The sequence below is a fragment of the Triticum urartu genome, chromosome 2A, assembly GCF_056163025.1.
Source record: "Triticum urartu cultivar PI428250 chromosome 2A, HENAU_Tu73, whole genome shotgun sequence".
Lineage (NCBI taxonomy): Eukaryota > Viridiplantae > Streptophyta > Magnoliopsida > Poales > Poaceae > Triticum > Triticum urartu.
The window spans coordinates 442,474,250-442,477,896 of NC_141874.1; positions in this window are offsets into that span (position 1 = coordinate 442,474,250).

A 3,647-nucleotide genomic window follows, 5' to 3' on the forward strand; every position below is an offset into this window, starting at 1 on the left:
GGGATGTGTATCAACAAGAGACAGTAAGAAAGGTTTACACAGGGTCTTAATCTAAAAAGAATCCTTGGAATGCGTCCCTGATGCATGTCTGCGCCTGTGTCTCCGTTGTGCCGTATCCTGGACGGGTGTAGCACGATGGTCATCTGTAAAAGAGAGGAACTTAGGTGAAAAGTTGTCGTGCAAAAAGGTAGGTTTAAAGAACCATGTATAATTCGAGATGAGTAAAAATTGCCACTTGTCTGCGTGCGTTGAGCCCCTTGTATTTGCAATAGGGGTGTGGCCATCAAACCTGTATGAATTACATATAGATGCGTCGGACTCGTTTAACCGTGTTCGTAGTCTTGACGACCTATCGGATGCTTTAGTTGGTGAGGCCGCGTTAGTGTCCGGCTGCCAAGGCAGCCGCACTCTCTTCGGCGCGCAGGGATCGCTCAGTATTTCCATTTACTGTAATGACGCCACGTGGACCAGGCATCTTAAGCGTGAGGGAAGCGTAATGCGGTATTGCATTAAAGCGAGCGAAAGCTTCGCGTCCAAGTAGTGCTTGATAGCCACTTTGGAACGGAGCAATGTGGAAGGTTAAATTTTCACTACGGAAGTTATCGAGGAAGCCGAATATAACCTCTAGTAGCAGGGAGCCCGTGCAATGAGCCACTGGGCCTGGAGTTACTCCTTTGAAGGTAGTATTGCTGTGGAAAATTTTCATTGGGTCTATCCCCATTTTGCGGACTGTGTCCTGATATATCAGGTTTAGACTGCTGCCACCATCCATTAGGACTCGTGTGAAGAGGTATCCGTGAATTATTGGGTCTAATACCAAGGCAGCCCATCCTGCATGCCGGATACTTGCTGAGTAATCCCGATGGCCGAAAGTGATCGGTTGAGACGACCAGTGGCAGGACTCCGCGGTGATAGGCCCTTGGGCATATTTCTCTGGGAGTGCCGCTTTGTTTCTCCCCTTGATCATGTGTAACACGTTTACTGTTTTGACTTCTGGTGGAAATTTCTTTTGTTCCCCAGTGTCTTGCTTGAGAGGCTCATCCTCGTCTTCGCTTGGTGTATCCTCCCCCTTGTGTACGGCGTTGAGCTTGCCTGACTGCTTGAAGACCCAACATTCTCTGTGGGTATGATTAGCGGGTTTACCAGGGGTGCTATGGATCTGACATATTTGGTCCAGAATTTTGTTTAGGCTGGACAGTTCGTCTCTGATGCTTTTAGGGGGCGGCTTTTGCTGACCTGGCCGAGAGCTTCTGAATCCGGCGTTTACCGCCGTGCTCTTCGGGTTGTCTTCTTTATTCCGGCGCTTATTATTTTTGTTGCGTTGTGATTTCCTGTTTCCATCTCTAACTTCGGGTGTACTTGGGTCGCTGGTGCTGCATCGGGCTAGCCAGCTGTCCTTGCCCGTGCAAAAGCGGGTCATGAGGCTTGTTAATGCTGCCATTGTTCTCGGCTTTTCTTGGCCGAGGTGTCTGGCAAGCCATTCGTCTCGGACGCTGTGTTTAAAAGCTGCCAAGGCTTCGGCGTCCGGACAGTCGACTATTTGGTTCTTTTTAGTAAGAAACCTATTCCAAAGCTTTCGGGCTGACTCTCCGAGCTGTTGAGTTATATGACTTAAATCGTCTGCATCCAAAGGTCGGACATAAGTCCCTTGAAAATTTACCCGAAAAGCGTCTTCGAGCTCCTCCCAGCTTCCAATGGAGCTTTCGAGGAGGCTTTTAAGACAGTGCCAAGCTGGCCCTTTGAGTTTGAGGGGTAAATACTTAATGGCATGGAGGTCATCTCCTCGAGCCATATGGATATGGAGGATATAGTCCTCAATCCAGACCCCAGGGTCTGTTGTTCCGTCGTATGCCTCTATGTTTACATGTTTGAATCCCCCTGGAAATTCATGGTCCAACACCTCGTCAGTGAAACATAGGGGGTGTGCGGCACCCCTGTATCTGGGTGTACCGTGTTGTTCGGATGTTTGTTGTGTTGCATTGTATGCTGGAGCGCGCTTGCGTGATCCATAGATGGATCTGGTTGCGCCGTCCTTTTGATGCGAGCCCTCGCGTGGATCGCGTATTGGCTTATGTGTGGCGTTGCTTGCCGCTCTATGTTGGCCATGAGGTCGTCTATCCGGCCAGATGGCCGTTTTAATTTTTGGTTGCGGGGGATCTAAGGCCTCCTCAACAAATTCAGGTAGCAACTTTCGCTTCGGGTAGCTCTTGGTGGGGCGATTACTGCCGTACTTCACTGTTGTGTTGAGTACTTTACTTCATCTGATTCTGAGTGTGTCTTGCGCAGCCTTGAGCCTTTGCTTCTGCTTTTTTAGAATCCTCGCGGTGGCAACAAGCCTTTGACGGGCATTCTATTGCTCCGGGTGTCTGTCCGGTGTGATGTCGTCCGGACTATTATCTTTGACAGAGTCGGGTTGTTCGGTTTGATTCTCCGTGTTGCCGTGGTCCGGCGATGGTTCACCCTGCTCTAACGCTGGGTCTATATGATCGTTGTTTCTGGCGAGGTGGGATTTGGAGCGGCGCTTACGCCGCCGCTTTGACTGCTTCTCAAGGGGACAACCCTTCGTTGTGTCCTTCCGTTCCTCGTCGTCGTTTTCTTTTGGTGTGTCCACCATGTATACGTCATGTGATGAACTGGGCGTCCAGTGCCCTCTGGGCAGTGGTTCCTGTTCGTCTCCTGCATCGTCGTCCATACCGTCGATGTCTTCGGAGTCGAAGTCGAGCATGTCGGTTAAGTCGTCGACAGTGGCTACTAAGTGGGTGGTGGGTGGGCGGCGAATTTCTTCGTCATCCGCATCCCAATCCTGTCGGACATAGTTCGGCCAGGACTCTCCTGACAAGGAGAGAGACTTTAATGAATTCAGTATGTTGCCGAAGGGCGAGTGCTGAAAGATATGCGCGCAGGTGAACTCCATGATTGGCGCCCAGTCGGATTTGATAGGCACGGGCACAGGCGGTGTCGTGGATCTAAGACTGACAGTAGAATGGGGGGGGTAAGTATGAGGAGGCAAGATCCTAGCTATGGAGGAGTTGTACGCACGAGTTTTACGAGTTCAGGCCCTTCACGGAGGAAGTAACAGCCCTACGTCTCGGTGCCCTGAGGCGGTCGACTAGATTATATGAGTGTGTGTTTACAAAAGTGCGAACCCCTGTCCCAGAGGAGGAGGGTGGCTTATATAGAGTGCGCCAGGACCCCAGCTCCCCTCCGTTACACAGGGTTCAATGTTCATAAAGGAGGGGCGTTACTGGTAACGCCTGCAGTAAAGTGTTATAAATGCCCATAAAGCTATGGTTTAAGTCTTGACCATTGCAGAGTGGAGAGTTTCTCATCTTCTGGTGGTCGAGTGTCTTCAAGGTGGTCGAGTGAGCGCATCTTCATGGTCGAGTGGACGATGGTTTCTCTTTGACTGCTTCTGATTCTTTGCAAAGATGTCCTTGGGGAGGGTATGTTGGACAGGTCCATGACCCTACCCTAGGTACATAGCTTCATCAACCCAAGCGCCTGCTGCGTGTTTGAGATCACGCATCAGTCGGGGTTTCAATCCTTTGAGAATTAGGCCATTGGCTCTTTCTGCTTGTCCGTTTGACTGCGGGTGAGCGACCGAAGCATAGTTGACTCGAGTGCCCTGAGAGGTGCAGAAAGCTCTG